This window comes from Oncorhynchus nerka, linkage group LG7 (genome assembly GCF_034236695.1).
Source record: "Oncorhynchus nerka isolate Pitt River linkage group LG7, Oner_Uvic_2.0, whole genome shotgun sequence".
Lineage (NCBI taxonomy): Eukaryota > Metazoa > Chordata > Actinopteri > Salmoniformes > Salmonidae > Oncorhynchus > Oncorhynchus nerka.
In genome coordinates this window covers 53,422,903-53,440,285 of record NC_088402.1, presented here as the reverse complement: position 1 = coordinate 53,440,285, position 17,383 = coordinate 53,422,903, and the positions used below count along the sequence as shown (strand labels likewise).

At 41.6% G+C, this 17,383-nt stretch overlaps 1 pseudogene; it reads left to right on the top strand.

The window, feature by feature from the left end:
* Positions 1 to 1,916: 1,916 nt before the first annotated feature.
* LOC115131929 (glutaminase kidney isoform, mitochondrial-like) overlaps positions 1,917 to 17,383 on the top strand; it is a 30,752-nt pseudogene continuing 15,285 nt past the window's right edge.

The window sequence follows — 17,383 nt, the reverse complement described above, 5'->3', positions numbered from 1 at the left end:
CTACATTTGAAAACATGTTTTCACTTTGTCATTGAGGGGTATCGTGTGTAGATGGGGGAGAACATCAATTGAATCCATTTTCAATTCAGGCTGTAACAGAACAAAATGTGGAACAAAATAAGAATATTTCTGAAAGCAATGTATGCTACGTGACACACTACCACATGGTGTTGCTACACAAGCTGCAAATGACTAGAAAATCCCCCAATGTCATCTCTGCCCATTGGTATGCTTCATTTCACCATAACCAATGTAACCATGAAATTGTAAGTAGTTAAAAATAATAATAATTGGTAATTGTATTATTTATTTATTCACAGGTTCACAGGTGTCATGACGTTGGCCTGTGGGTAAGGTTTATGACCCCCCCCCCCATAAATACCTTTCTCCCTTCCCTCTCTCTTGACTCTACAGAGGGACTCTTGAATAGCCTTTGTTAAACAGAGATTCTGGGTGGGAACCCAGGTGGGGGGAAATGAACTATATTTTGGTAATCCAACCAGTTGAACATATGCGTTGGTACTTAATGAATATGATGTCAGTTCGGTTGTCATCTGAGACATTCTCATCAATGATAGGATGACAAACAGTACAGTGGAAAGTCTACACATTATGGTTATCAGATTCACATGGAATTGTTGTGCAATTTAAATGTTTGAATATGAAATTATTTGGGAGGGGATGAAATGTGATTTTAGCTTCTAAAATGTGAGAATTAGGTTTTCATGAGTGAATTAGGCCCGACTCAGTGGCCCGCCCACGTGAAGAGACATTGGTTATAAACTATGAAACACCCCCTCATCTCCCTTCCTATATAAAGCCTTGATGACAATATAACTTTCTGTTCCGGGTACATTAGGATGACGATCTGATGTCAGAAGGGTTCAAATAATAACTATAGAACACCTCAGTGGTATGAACTTTGAACTCTTATTCACTACAGAAGTCATACCTCCTAGCCATTGAGTTAGCAACAGCAGCTGCAAACGTGGGCTAGAAAAGAACAGACAGAGTATCACATCTACCACACAACAACATTCTACAACATATCACATTTACCACCAGAGACATTCTTCAAAGGACATAGGACTCTGTTGGGCAACACGGCCTTCCATCTACCACTAACCTATTGCTCAGCGTAAATATTCATTGCATTTTTCTTTTCCAAATGGGCGGTAATTTAGAATGCATAAGATCCTGTATTTCTGATAGAGACATCGCTTCTCCCTTTGTTCTTCAGTCTTCCTGCTCTTTCACTCAGCTAGGGACATTTTCCTTTATGACATAATTTGTAATCAATGTATGGTTCATTCTGTGTATATGTCATTCTGTGTGATTAGTTAGGTATTTAGTAAATAAATATTGAAACCCAATTTTGTATTGCTGATTCAACTTGTTAGCCAGGGTTTGTGAAGATAACCAAAAATGTACAACTTTCAGATGAGACTGAAATAAAGTGAAGATTAATATTGACTGCTATTGATGTAAAATATTACAAAGGTCTTTAAGAGTTTATTCGGAAGATAACTGCTCTATAAATATTATTTAGTGGTGCCCCGACTTTCTAGTTAATTACATTTACATGATTAGCTCAATCAGGTAATGTTAATTACAGAGAAAGGATTTTATAGAATAGCATGTCATATCACTTAATCCATAGCCAAAAACACAACACAGGTGATAATACAACTTCTTGTTCAACAGTTGCAAAAAGGTTAGATCATATTACTTCTTGCAGCGAGGTATTTAAAGGTTTTGGCAATGTTTTCCATAGAAACTGCTCAGAGAAGTAGCCTATAATTAGAATTGTACTGTGCCCCTAGCCACTGAATCACGTAACTGAAATCCTATCCATGCGCGTGCCAAGGATCGTACATTTCTCACCCTCTTCCCTGGGAAAAATCTAATCTGGATCCTCGGGACGAAAAACTCTGACGTCACCCCCATTGAAGTTGACAGCTCTACCCGGGTAAGAGTTAAGATTGGGGTTAGGTTTAGGTAAAGGTCGGGGTAATGGTAGGGTGTTAGGTTAGGTTTGAGGTTTAGGTTATGGACGTCCCAAGGATCCCGAAACAGCACAGCCACCTTCCCGTTCTGGATTCACTTGTCATTGGTCACTGGCCCATTTCATCTGTCGACCAACTTGTGCCAGTCACAACTCCACCCCCCATGCGATAGTATCAAGTCCTCAAGTGCGCTCGCGTACATGAAAACTGACATAAAGCCCCCGAGGAACGAAGCACTGGACACAGATCTGATGCCTCTACAGTGTTTATTATATTCTAAGTGTATTGTTCTTTTGGTTGCGATCCACCCCTTTAATAATGCATTGTCTGAAACGTCTGCGGACTACAAATGCGGGAGTTTTACAACTGCTCAAACACGCTGTCAACTCCGCACGGGTTGGGAGTGACAGCAATGGCTTATCCAGGATCGAGCAACAGTCTCAGCTGTTATGCACAAGCGCAGCATCACACAGCCAGCGTCAGCAACCCTTCCATCATCAAGCTGTCAATGACATGGATGAAGCAGAGTGCAGGTAAATACATACTCTTCCCCTAATTGGTACTGTAGAATAATGTGACTATGCAGTGCCACAGAAGGGTTGCCCACCTGGCGGCTCATAGGCCAAATTCGACCAGCAGGTGATTTTTTATTTAAACCTCCATTTATTAAAATACATTTTCTTTGTTGGACATACAATACTTTAAAATCACCAGGATATCAATTTTAATTGAGGAAATATTTTCCCAAGTATTCCCACCCATAAATATAGACATGTGTTATCGTATCCTAATGTAATACAGGTTTGAAATGATTCGGTTTTTGTCAATTACTATATCTTTGTCCTTCTTGATGTCAAGCTGCAACAATTTTAATATAATTGTTCCAGCCCGCAGACCATCTGCTCAAGAAAGAAAAATCTGAATTTAGTTGGGGAACCCTGGCCTACAGTAGTGACACGTTGTCTGAAAGAGTGAAATGATGTTCTTCTGTTGCGATCCTATAGGGTCGTTCCATTTAATTTAAATCGCTTTTTGACCGCACCCCTTTTGATTTGAACGAAACTTTCTATACATATTTGCCCATGGTAAAGTGGACAGAAAGTAACTTTTTGGACCTGAATGCCAAAACATTTCGAAAATGGAGGTGCTCAAAGTTGACCCCATTTTTGCATACACTAACCTACCATGAGACATCCATGTCTTCATCACTGGAAAAGATCAACAGTCGAGTTGGATATAATTTAAAAGCTTACAAACAAGGTTGTCAAACTATTTAATAATGTATTGAAACAGGAGACAAATGTGTATAATCATGCCATTTTTAAACTTTTAACTTAAATGATCAAAAATAATCCAATTTTCGCATATGTCATAATTTAGACCCTATTTCACATAATCGACGGTGTTTGTGTTGTGTCCGTCGTGGGGTTAAGACACAACATGCTCTTGAATACAGGGTGGGTGTCATGTTGTTGTCTCGACCTCTGAATACCTGGCTATGAAAAGCCAACTGACATTTACTCCTGAGGTGCAGACCCGTTGCACCCTCTACAACCACTGTGATTATTATTTGACCCTGCTGGTCATCTATGAACGTTTTGACGATCTTGAAGAACGATCTGGCCTTAATGGCTATGTACTCTTATAATCTCCACCCGGCACTGCCAGAAGAGGACTGGTCACCCGTAGCCTGGTTCCTCTCTAGGTTTCTTCCTAGGTTCCCTGGCTTTCTAGGGAGTTTTTTCCCTAGCCACTGTGATTCTACATCTCCATTGAGCGCTCTCTAGGGTTTTAGGCTCGGTTTCTGTGTAAACACTGCGACAATTGCTGATCTAAAAAGGGCTTTATAAATACATTTGATTGGTTGACTGAAATGGGAATGAAATGTGCATTTCAACTTTAAAATGGTAGCACAAAGATAATTGGAGGTCCAAACATCAGAGAATGTTGAATAGCATGGGAATATTAGTTTATAAATCAATTATACTGTCAACCCTCCATAGGAAACCTGTTGAAATCATGGAAAGATGGATAATACAATAGACAGTTGCATTTATGATGATATTCGACGATGAATTGTGTTTCTATGGTTGAATGACATGCACCCTTATTCAAGAGCATGCTGTGTCTCAACCGATGGCGGGCGCAACACAAACACCTCAGATGATGTCAAAATAGGGTCTTAAGCTACAACATTTGCGAAAAGCAAAATAATCTGTTTATTACGACAACAACAAAAAGTACATCATTGTTATTAAAATAATTACAATTCAAGAAATTCTAAAATAGTTTGTCAACCCTGTTTTGGTAAGCTTTTAAGGGATATCAAACTCAACCGTTTATTTTTTTCCAGTAATGAAGACATGGATGTCTCATGGTAGGGTGGTGTATGCAAAATTGGTCAACTTTGAGCACCTTTATCACCTAAATGTTTTGGCATTCAGGTCACTTTCTTACCGCTTCTCCCATAAGCAAATATGTATGGGAAGTGCTGTTCAAATCAAATATGTATGGGAAGTGCTGTTCAAATCAAAAGGGGTGCGGAAAAAAAGGGATTGAACCCAAATGGAATGACCCTATAATAATGAGTTACTGATTTTCAGTGATGGGGAGCAGTGAACTACATGTACATCAACTAGTCATTTAAATAAATGTAGCTGTAGCTTGGTGGTGGTAGTTGAACTAAATTCAAATCTTGGTAGTGTTTTCAGTAGTTACCCATTGGGCACAGACATCAATTCAATTGGTTCAACGTCATTTCATTGTAATAATGTGGAAGTAACATTGATTCAACCAGTGCGTGCCCAGTAAGTAATATATTGTTTTGCCATGTAGTGGTGTAGCTAACTACTGGAACTACACACTACACTTTTTTTTTAAAGAACAGAAAATATGGCTACGGTAGACAAGATTTCCTTTCTTTTTCGGCATCAAACATGCCTAATTTTCACTTGAAACAGTTTTTGTGTTTAATAGGCTAAATGACATATTATGTTAACTTCTGACTCCAAAGTGATCTGTTCTTCCAATTTGTAGTTGGTGACATTTCAGATTTAAATATACCTTTCACGAAGTAGTTTGGATGTAGTGAACTACTTTTTCAATGTAACTTTAAGTGAACTATATGTTTCTAGTTTTAATGTAGCTTAACTTCTTCCAGTGTGAAGTCATTGGTAGCTTGGTAAACCACACTGAGAGTACAAAACATTAGGAACATTATTGATATTGAGTTGCACCCCATTTTCCCCTCAGAACAGCCTCAATTGGTCACGGCATGGACTCTACAAGGTGTCGAAAGCGTTCCACAGGGACGCTGGCCCATGTTGATTCCAATGCTTCCCACAGTTGTATCAAGTTGGCTGCATGTCCTTTGGGTGGTGGACCATTCTTGATACACACGGGAAACTGTTGAGTATGAAAAACCCAGCAGTGTTGCAGTTCTTGACACAAATCGGCATCATGAACTGTGTCTCAATTGTCCCAAGGCTTAAAAATCCTCTTTAATAACCTTTTGTGACTAGGGGGCAGTATTTCCATTTTTGGAAAAATAACGTGCCCGTAGTAAACAGGATGTTTTGTCAGGACAAGATGCTAGAATATGCATATAATTGACAGCTTAGGATAGAAAACACTCTAAAGTTTCCAAAACTGTAAAAATATTGTCTGTGAGTATAACAGAACTGATGTTGCAGGCAAAAGCCTGAGAAAAATCCAATCCGGAAGTGCCTCATGTTTTGAAAGCGCTGCGTTCCAATGAGTCCCTATTGAGCAGTGAATGGGCTATCAACCAGATTACTTTTTCTCCGTATTCCCCAAGGGGTCTACAGCATTGTCACGTATTTTCACGCATTTATGTTGAAGAATACCCGTAAGTGGCTACATTGCGCAAGTGGTCACCTGATGCTCCCAGAGAGATTCTCGCGTAAAATACAGAGGTAGCCATTATTCCAATCGGTCCTACTGAAGAACTAATTGTCCCAATGGATATATTATCTAATAGATATTTGAAAACCACCTAGAGGATTGATTATAAACAACGTTTGCCATGTTTCTGTCGATATTATGGAGCTAATTTGGAATATTTTTCGGGTTTCCGTGACTGCAATTTCCGGGCGATTTCTCAGCCAAACGTGAAGAACAAACGGAGCTATTTCGCCTACAAAAATAATATTTTTGGAAAAACGGAACATTGGCTATCTAACTGGGAGTCTCGTGAGTGAAAACATCCGAAGCTCATCAAAGCTAAACGATTTAATTTGATTGCTTTTCTGATTTCTGTGACCAAGTTACCTGCTGCTAGCTGGACAAAATACTATGCTAGGCTATCGATAAACTTACACAAATGCTTGTCTAGCTTTGGCTGTAAAGCATATTTTGAAAATCTGAGATGACAGGGTGATTAACAAAAGGCTAAGCTGTGTCTCATATTTCACTTGTGATTTTCATGAATAGGAATATTTTCTAGGAATATTTTTATGTCCGTTACGTTATGCTAATTCGTGTCAGTCGATGATTACGCTCCTTCATGCGGGATGGTGAGTCACTAGAGGTTTTAACCCATCTCCTCCCCTTAATCTACACTGATTGAAGTGGATCTAACAGGTGATATCAATAAGGTATCATAGCTTTCACCCGGATTCACCTGGTCAGTCTATGTCAGGGAGAGAGCATCTGTTCCTAGTGTTTTGTACACTCAGAGTATATTTTCGGAGTAACATCCCTATAACTGCTGATTTTTTATTCAAATTAGGCTTGTCTACAGAAAATTATTATTTTTGATTCAGCCATTTTGTTATGCATACAAAGTGAACTTCAAACGAAATTCCCAATAATACTCCATCCAAACAACTACTTTAATCATTGACTAAATGTAGGAACATGGAGCTGAATAGTCAGTGGAATTAGTTTGAAAGCATATATTAAGATGAACTACACTTGACTACACTACTGTGCATTAGAGCTACACTACACTACACTACTGTACATTAGACATTCAATACACTATACTACTGTACATTATACCTTCACTACACTACACTACTGTGCATTAGACCTTCACTACACTACTGTACATTAGACCTTCACTAAACTACACTACTGTGCATTAGACCTTCACCACACTACTGTACATTATACCTTCACTACACTACACTACTGTACATTAGACCTTCACTACACTACTGTACATTATACCTTCACTACATTACACTACTGTACATTAGACATTCACTACACTACACTACTGAACATTAGACCTTCACTACACTACTGTACATTAGAAATTCACTACGCTATACTACTGTACATTATACCTTCACTACGCTACACTACCGTGCATTAGACCTTCACTACACTACTGTACATTAGACATTCACTACACTACACCACTGTACATTAGACATACACACACTACTGTACATTAGACCTTCACCACACTACACTACTGTGCATTAGACATACACACACTACTGTACATTAGACCTACACTACTGTACGTTAGACCTACACTACTGTACATTAGACCTACACTATACTACACTACTGTACATTAGACCTACACTATACTACACTACTGTACATTAGACCTTCACTACACTACTGTACATTAGACCTACACTACACTACTGTACATTAGACCTACATTATACTACACTACTATACATTAGACCTTCACTACACTACTGTACATTAGACCTACATTATACTACACTACTGTACATTATACCTTCACTACACACACTACTGTACATTAGACCTACACCACACTACACTACTGTACATTAGACCTTCACTACACTACTGTACATTCAACCTACATTATACTACACTACTGTACATTAGACCTACACCACACACACTACTGTACATTAGACCTACACCACACTACACTACTGTACATTAGGCCTACACTACAAACACTACTACACTCTCCTTACTGGGGAGAAAATAAAAACATAGAACATTGTTCATACACACTTGTCTTTAGTGGTTAAGTGCTCTTTTGCACATGTTGTCTGTTTTGAGAAAAGTTATGCAGATGAGAGTCAACTATCAAAACACAGTGTACAACGTATACGCACTGGTAATCTTTAACAATGACCCTGTCAGACCTACAGTAGTATGGACATCACAGGAAGTTGGTGGCACCTTAATTGGGGAGGACAGGCACGTGGTAATGGCTGGAGCGGAAAAAGGGGAATGGTATTTAAGACACCAAACCCATGGTTTCCATGTGTTTGATGCCATTCCATTGGCTCCGTTCCAGCCGTTATTATGAGCCGTCCTCCCCTCAGCAGCCTCCGCTGATTGACATGATGCACTGTGTTGTCTGGTCTTCACAGGAACAGGTTGATCTCTGGGATGGAGGACCTTCTCTTCTACACCATTACAGAGGGCAAAGAGATGATCCCTGTCTCTCAGTTCATCTCTGTGAGTCTCCATCTCACCACCTCCACCCTCACTGTGTGCCACCAACACTAACCCATACAGTGTTTTTTTAATGTAACCTATTTCTTTTTTTGCTGGAATGAGAGTTGCTCATATTGACAACTACTGCGGCTTTCCGTGACGTCCTTTTAAAGTTGACCCAACATGTACTGTACCACAACACATTCTAGTTCCTAAAGCGGCCTTTGGGCTTGCTGTTTTCACTCCAGCTAAATGAACACCGAATGAATCCCAGGAAGTGTAAGACGAGCCAAGGCAGGAATCCATCACACCATGTTACTAGCCCAGGCTCAGGTTTGAAAAGTGTGGAGGAAACGCCTTATGTAACTTTATGACTAATAGACAGGTGTAGCTGTTGTTAATGAGGCTAGAAGTGAATTCCCTGAATCCTTTACACACGTGGCAATTGGCATATATGGATAGGGCAAAATTGAAATGTTTCTTACGGAAGAAATGTGAAATGCATAAGCATTGTAGCAATTAAAAGGGAACTGTTTGGAGATTGTGGTAACATTATTAGACCAAAGTGGAGGACACAACAGTTCAGCTGACACGTGACTGAATCCAAGCATTACAGTGTTGATTTTATGTGCATTTCATATTTACTGTACTTTTCGCCGCATTTGTTGAGGACGAAATCTAAAAATATTTTGGATCAGGAGCATCAAGGGGGTCCAATCCGGCCTGCGGGTGGTTTGAGTAAAAATTAGTTTTACTCAATTTACTTTAAAATGACTAAAACCAAATCGAAACTGTGTAGAAATAATAATGTGCCTATATTCATACAGTTTCTTGACTGTCCAGCTCACTAATAATCACTAGACAGTCAGGTCGCATCGATAAATTCCCTAAACTATGGTTATGGGACTATTATTAACACATTTTGACAGCAAGGAAATATAACACATTTTCACTATGGCCCTCTGGACCTTGTTGAAGACTGAATGTGGCCCCAGGAGCCAAATGAGTTTGACACCCCTGCTCTGGATACATTCAGTAACATGATAAGAATATTCCTGGAAAATGTGACCATAGGTGCAACTTAAGACAAATAAATTACAAAAGGTTTGGGTGAGAGGACTGACTGGTGTCTCCATGTGGCCACACACACCTCTCCAAAGTGGGCACAGTTCCTAAGCTATTTCAATATACTTTCAAAGACTCAAAGAAAGAGTCTTCAACTACAAGGTACTTTTTTGAAGCTCTCCAGGCTGTGCCGTTGAGGAACTGGAACAAGCACACTTGTAGTTGTTTTGTTTGGAACACAGCCCTGCATCCCCACCCTCACACAATTACTGTTGTTGTTTATCGCAATACAAAAAACGGTCCATTATAAATCGCAATCTGTGAACAGGTGGGCATCATTTGAAAGCTTGTTCGATTGCCAACATGACTAGCTAAGTTGTAAAATGTGATTTTACAGTGTTGGGCTTTCACAAGGCAAAACAGAGAAACGGATCGTAATTCTGGTCCACATGGAACCATGAGTGTATTCATTTTTACACAATAGACAACAGGCAATTTCTGTTCAGAACAACCCAGGGTTTGACGCCATGTCAACTGTACATCAAACATAGTGATCATTAACACTGTGTACAGTATGACATGGGCATTTGGACCAGTGCACATTTGGACTCACGGGTGTTTTGGCTTGCTTGTATGACATCAAAGCAGTATTTATTGTAATAATCAATGTCTCCCCATAAATAGAGCGCTCAAAATGTACAGCCTTTCCCTCACTCGGACAACAAAACATCTTGCAAAAGTTTCCCAATTCGCGGGAGGGATGGAGGTCTCGTCTCGTGCGGTGCTCGTAGTGCGTCTTATTCTGTGTGTTGTGGTCAAAGGGGAGTGCGCAGTGCCTCTCAAATGTACATTTCTACGCGTTCTCCACACTCTTGTCCTCACCAGAACGTACTCAAGAGAACTTCCTCGAACTCGGCGCATGAGAGTGTGGAGCGCGGAAGTATGCATACTGAGAAACACCTGCTGTGTTCCCTCCCAGGGCTTTTACGACACAATTTAGTACAGGGATGGGCAACGCCGGTCCTCGAGGACTGAGTGATGTCACACCTTTTCCCCCATCCCTAGCAAACACAGCTGATTAAACTAATTGCATTGTTAGTTGTTTTAGCTGTTGTTTAGTTGTTTTAGCTAGAACATCATAGAAGTCTCAGCTCAGTTGGTGAAAAGGTCATACAAGCACAGTCATCCATAGCACCTTGCATGCTGAACTTGGCATGTTACGATGTGTGAAGAGACTCTGTGTCCAGTGTCCCAGTGCTTTTACACCATAATTCATACCTTCGGAGCCTTTCTTGGTGCCCCTCATATGCATATTCAAATGAACTCTGAACTGTACAGGGTACCGGGGTCTATTAGAAGGCTGGGTGGTGTTGTGGCACAGCGTGGTATTTGACAGGCCATTGTGTCATGGCCTTTGAATCATCATCAACATGGCTTTTTAACATTGAATCAAAGAAACACTGGCAATGGTTTTTAGATGGCTCCAACCAATGACTGTATATGAATAAACAAAGCAATTAATCACGTGACACCATTCATTTCCATGCCAAGACTCATATAGCGCATTTGAAGCCAAGGAAGTCGGTTAAAGGCCCAGTGCAGTCAAAAAATGTGATTTCTCTCTGTTTTATATACACTGCTCAAAAAAATGAAGGGAACACTTAAACAACACAATGTAACTCCAAGTCAATCACACTTCTGTGAAATCAAACTGTCCACTTAGGAAGCAACACTGATTGACAATAAATTTCACATGCTGTTGTGCAAATGGAATAGACAACAGGTGGAAATTATAGGCAATTAGCAAGACACCCCCAATAAAGGAGTGGTTCTGCAGGTGGTGACCACAGACCACTTCTCAGTTCCTATGCTTCCTGGCTGATGTTTTGGTCACTTTTGAATGCTGGCAGTGCTTTCACTCTAGTGGCTCATGTAGTGCAGCTCATCCAGGATGGCACATCAATGCGAGCTGTGGCAAGAAGGTTTGCTGTGTCTGTCAGCGTAGTGTCCAGAGCATGGAGGCGCTACCAGGAGACAGGCCAGTACATCAGGAGACGTGGAGGAGGCCGTAGGAGGGCAACAACCCAGCAGCAGGACCGCTACCTCCGCCTTTGTGCAAGGAGGAGCAGGAGGAGCACCGCCAGAGCCCTGCAAAATGACCTCCAGCAGGCCACAAATGTGCATGTGTCTGCTGAAACGGTCAGAAACAGACTCCATGAGGGTGGTATGAGGGCCCGACGTCCACAGGTGGGGGTTGTGCTTACAGCCCAACACCGTGCAGGACGTTTGGCATTTGCCAGAGAACACCAAGATTGGCAAATTCGCCACTGGCGCCCTGTGCTCTTTACAGATGAAAGCAGGTTCACACTGAACACATGTGACAGACGTGACAGAGTCTGGAGACGCCGTGGAGAACGTTCTGCTGCCTGCAACATCCTCCAGCATGACCGGTTTGGCGGTGGGTCAGTCATGGTGTGGGGTGGCATTTCTTTGGGGGGACACACAGCCCTCCATGTGCTCGCCAGAGGTAGCCTGACTGCCATTAGGTACTGAGATGAGATCCTCAGACCCCTTGTGAGACCATATGCTGGTGCGGTTGGCCCTGGGTTCCTCCTAAAGCAAGACAATGCTAAACCTCATGTGGCTGGAGTGTGTCAGCAGTTCCTGCAAGAGGAAGACAATTGATGCTATGGACTGGCCCGCCCGTTCCCCAGACCTGAATCCAATTGAGCACATCTGGGACATCGTGTCTCGCTCCATCCACCAACGCCACGTTGTACCACAGACTGTCCAGGAGTTGGCGGATGCTTTAGTCCAGGTCTGGGAGGAGATCCCTCAGGAGACCATCCGCCACCTCATCAGGAGCATGCCCAGGCATTGTAGGGAGGTCATACAGGCACGTGGAGGCCACACACACTACTGAGCCTCATTTTGACTTGTTTTAAGGACATTACATCAAAGTTGGATCAGCCTGTAGTGTGGTTTTCCACTTTAATTTTGAGTGTGACTCCAAATCCAGACCTCCATGGGTTGATACATTTGATTTCCATTGATAATTTTTGTGTGATTTTGTTGTCAGCTCATTCAACTATGTAAAGAAAATAATATTTAATAAGAATATTTAATTCATTCAGATCTAGGATGTGTTATTTTAGTGTTCCCTTTATTTTTTTGAGCAGTGTATATTTCCACACTGTGAAATTTCAGCCTGTTTTGGTGAGATGGAGTTTTGGCCTCCCTGGTGACATCACCAGGTGGTAAATGAGTTAATGGACCAATAAGAAATGGAGTTCCAAACCTCTCTGCCAATAACAGCTAGTTTTCAGTTTTCCCTTACCCTCTATGAACCACTCCCAGACAGTCCTAGCTAAATTCTTTGTTAAGAAGCTATTTTTAATTCTTTTTTTGAAAACACGCACAGTAAGGTACTTAAATGTTACCCAGAAATGATTTGATATTGAGATAACGGCTGCATTGGACTATTTTAAGATGGTGTCTCATGGAGAGACAGAGTGCAGTTTGAGCTACTCCAGGAAGTGACAGCTCAGTGCTGCCACCATTTATTAAGAATCTCAAGTTGATGGCCGACCGGGGTACGGCAGGCTGCCATTAGCAACTAAATTATCCTTAGGGATGGTTCCAAATGTACAGAATGGTTACCTGGAGGAAAATGGGGGAGGGTCATGCTTTTTCAATTTCAGTCATGGGGAGTGTTTAGTATTCAAAAAAAAAAATCCAGTCCAGGGAAGGGACATGTCATTTTTAATTGATGAAATCTCTATATTTTTCTGTGTTTTAGAATGAGTTTGTCATTAGGCTATATATTGATGTGTGCCCGATGCCGCCCCTCATTTCTGAATCTCCACTGGGCGCGCAATATCAAGCAGGCCTATAGGCCATTTAGTGCGCTCTCAATCAAATGATCCATAGCCTATAGGCTATGAAGTGCATGCTCGGAGAAGCACAGAGCAAAGTTATATTTCTAAGATAGCTGCTGGGATGGTGTAAATAAAACTAAGCTGCATTACACACTGCAATGGGTATTCCATCCATGAGCCCCGGCCTGCTCTTGCTGATCAAAACCATTTTTTGTGCTGCCTAACCAAGGGCTGTGCTGTGCAGGGCTATGGTGGCAGTTCAGGAGGAGAGTCAAAGGCTTCTTCCGAATGAATTAATTCATTGTTATCTTGTGAGCGGACTAGCCTTATAGCCTATGTTCTGTTCTGTTTGAGAAGCGGAGAACGAAGGCGAGGAAGACCGGAGGTCAACATTGATAGCTTGCTACTACTATAATTGATTTGATTAAAAACAATGTTTCTTGCCCATGATGTATTTAGCAGAGTTATTGACCTCACAGTAAAACCAGATTAGAGTAAATGACATTGTGGTGCTGAAACTTGAAACAGCAGCTACAGCATAATCAATGGGAAATGGACAGTTCATGGTGCTGAAAGTAGGCGAATTATAGTAGGCATAATTCATTTCAACGTCTTCATTTTAATTAGACTTTACTAACAACAAGGGGCTTTGTGTTGGAGCCTATTTCTTCCTATTTAAGAGGTAGGTGTACCGGTTTGACAGACGAAATTAGCCAATAGGCTGCTATATTCATAATTCCTCCACCCACCATGTACTCTTTAAATAGCCTACCTCCGTGTCAGTGAATGGCTGTTAAATTAAATCCAAGACTCGAATTGAGGGGGTATGAGAGGGTATTGCATAGGCCTACCTTTTATTTTTTTTAAAGCACAGGCCTAAGCCTTGTTAGCTTAAGACTTTGAAGAAAATAAAAACGGATCCGATTATATAAAGTGATCTGAAACCGTGCTTTGGTCAGCTGGGAAAGGATGCATCACATTGTCACAGCTTATTGTGAAATAGACACAAGTTACTTATTTGAAATTCGTGACAGGCACACGAAAAAGTAACATTTTTCATTTGTATTATGCGATTTTCATCACAACGCATTTCATGCGTATTACACCATTTTCTTTCTTCATAACACATTTGTGTACATTACACACATTCCAATATGTTGTGGCTAAAGTTAGCTAGGCCAGCTAGTCTAGGTCCAGAACCCGATGGGCTGGGCCAGAGCCAGAACACGTGGGTAAAGCGGCAGTTTGAAAATTAGTCACTGGCTTTGATACTCTATATATGTTAGAGACGATCCAATCGCTAATTGTACAACACCCCTCGTGCCCCTCATCCCCACAAACAACTTTTATGATGGCAGTAGCGACTGTAGTATGTAGCATGCGACAGAGCAGCGGAAGAATATACTGTGAGCCGTCAGGCTACACTTTCTCTGCTTCTCGCAGATTTTTTGGTGCTGACAGATTTTGGGGCAGAGTCAAGCCTCTCGCTTTGCCTCTTCCTCTCTGAGCACTGTATTATCTTTGTGTGCATGTCTCATACCAACATGTTTTACCACCTTGTATTTCAATATGATGCAATGCTTGATATTCTTACATAATGATATCTGCTTTGACCTTCGATTGATCTGCCAGTTTAGACGAGGGAGATCTGCCATTTGTGGTCATGTTATGCTGTATATGTTTAGCATGACAGTGACACGGCAGGGGAGTTGGCTGTAACACACAGTGATCTGAAAGGACTGTCACTGAACTGTAGCTGTGGTTACTGAATAACCCCCCCCCCTTTTTTTTAATCCCCCAATTTCGTGATAACGATCTTGTCTCATCGCTGCAATTCACCAACGGGCTCGGGAGAGGCGAAGGTCGAGTCGTCGAAACATGACCTGCCAAGCCGCGCTTCTTAACACCCGCTCGCTTAACCCAGAAACCAGCAGCACCAATGTGTCGGTGGAAACACCATCAACTGACAACCAAAGTCAGCATGCAGGTGCCCGGTCCACCACAAGGAGTCTCTAGAGCGCGATGAGCCAGGTAAAGGCCCCCTACCCCAAAACCTCCCCTAACCCGGACCACGCTGGGCCAATTGTGCGTCGTCTGTGGGACTCCCGGTTACGTTACAGACGGCAATGACACAGCCCGTCACTACAACCCCAGGCTGTAGTGACGCCTCAACGCCGCGATGCAGTGCCTTAGACCGCTGTGCTACTCGAGAGGCCAGCAATTCTGTTTTTTAACTAGTTTCTTTGAAGTACTTTCTCTCATTTAACATCTCAATATATCAATAGCTTTACAATTCTGTCATCATTTCTTCTGCCAGAAATTACACACACACTGTACTTCCCACAGTATATATAGCTTTGAATGTTGCTGTCCTATACAGTATGTCTGAATTTGATATCAGCCTCTCATGAAAGCCACTGCCCGATGTGAAGTATTGACATGCGATAACTAAACACAACAGTTCAGTCAAGCAGTGTGTGTTGATCATTAATGCATTGATCAGACACACAGGCTTGAAAATAACCTCCCGGACCCTCCCATGAGGCAAGTCTGCTGTCACTGCATATGATGCCCCAGAAATAGGCACACTTGTTGCATATAGCTGTCAGAATGACTTGAAGTTGGCTTAGGGGAGGGATTTCAATCAGTGATGTACTGGTAAAAAAAAAAAAAAGTAGGTGGCTAAACTGATCGCTGGTTTGCGGTGAAAAAAGTTGCGCTCCCTAAACGTTTAATGCATTTTTCCCGCCAAAGGTGGGCAACAAAAACCTCTACACCACTGATTTCAATACAGTAGGTACAGTATGTTCCTTCCTCCTTTACAGAGTCGTTTACAGGACTGCTTGAACCCTTGTGGTTACTCACTTATTGGGAAACAGGGTTTGTTCCAATTCAGGTATTGAAGATGACACACTAAAACAATTATTGTAGTCCTGTATAACCTCAGTTTTCTCTAAAAACGAAAATAAAAAGTTATTATTATGATTATTAACCTTTTAATGTACTACGCATGTCCTTATCATTATGTACAAATATATATCTACTCTATTAGGCCCAGCATCTGCAGGACCAGCACGGGGGTTAGCTCAGCAGTCTACTGAGAGAGCTCAAATATGGAACTCCCTACTCTAGAGATGGTGTGTCAGTGTTGATCAGCTCACCACAACCCCATCTCCCCCCCCCTCCCTTCTCATTTATCTCGGTCTAATTGTCTCTCTTTCTCACTCTCATTTTGCAAATGTTCCTTTCTCCTTCTTCCAGGCGTTGAGGAGCACAGGTTTATTGACATCGGATCCCAGGCTGAGTGACTGTATGCGTCAGCTGCGCCAGTCAATGCAGGACTCTGCCGGAACAGTCATGATGGACCCGAAACTCTTCAGGAAGTGAGCAATGCTCTATTTTCACGTTAACCCCTTACACTTGTGGAAATTGGCCTATATGGATAGGGCCACATTTAAAACAGGATAGGGCCAGGATAGGATAGGGCAATTTAAAACAGGATAGGGCCACATCTTCTAACAGAAGAAATATAATAAGAATAGGCATGCAATTTGAAAGAGAACACTTTGGAGATTAATGGGGAAATGATCAGACCAAAGATGAGGACACAACACAACACTGAATCCCCAAAAATGACACTGTTGATTCTATGTGCATTTTACATTTACGGTACTTTACACAGCATTTGTCAATAACAACATACTTTAGATACATCCAGTAACATGCATGTTGAAGCATGTGCAAGATGAGGGAAAAAAAGATGACAAGGGTTTGAGTGAAAGGTCTAACTTGGTGTGGCCACACACCTCTCCAAACTTTACACAGTTCCTTAGTAATTTCAATGCACTTTTATGACTCAAGTAATACAGCCCTGTGTCCCCACCCTCACACAATTACTCTTGTTGTTTACACAATCCCAAAAAACGGTCCATTTGAAAATCGCCATCTGGGTCAGGCGGGAATAATTTGAAAGCTTATTCTATTGCCAACATGGCTAGCTAAGCTGTAAAATATGCTCATACATGG